Source organism: Orycteropus afer, unplaced genomic scaffold (assembly GCF_000298275.1).
Source record: "Orycteropus afer afer isolate SDZICR_OR568_19922 unplaced genomic scaffold, OryAfe1.0 scaffold00212, whole genome shotgun sequence".
Taxonomy (NCBI): Eukaryota; Metazoa; Chordata; class Mammalia; order Tubulidentata; family Orycteropodidae; genus Orycteropus; species Orycteropus afer.
Window position 1 is genome coordinate 3479729 of NW_006921799.1, and position 421 is coordinate 3480149.

A 421-nucleotide genomic window follows, 5' to 3' on the forward strand; every position below is an offset into this window, starting at 1 on the left:
ATTATAAATAGTCAACACTTACCCAAACATAAAGTTGAGAACATGAGGGAAGTGCCAGGGAAGGTAGATGAATGGAAGCACAACAATCAGAATGGAAGTAAAGAAAATGCTGACACATTTTGAAAAATGTAATAAATGTCTCTGAACAACATGTATAGAAACTGTTAAATGTAAACCTAATTTGCTGTGTAAACTTTCACCAAAAATGCAATATATTATATTTTTTAAAAAAAGAATAAATGAAGGCATCACTCACTTAAACTCACTGCCATTGAGTCGATTCAACTCATAGTGACCCCTCCTTGGGTTTCCGAGGCACTATCTCTATGGAAGTAGATTGCCCAGTCTTCTGCCTGGTCTTCCTTCTGAGGAGTGGCTGGTGGGTTTGAACCTGTAGCCTTCTGGTTAGCAGTCAGATGCC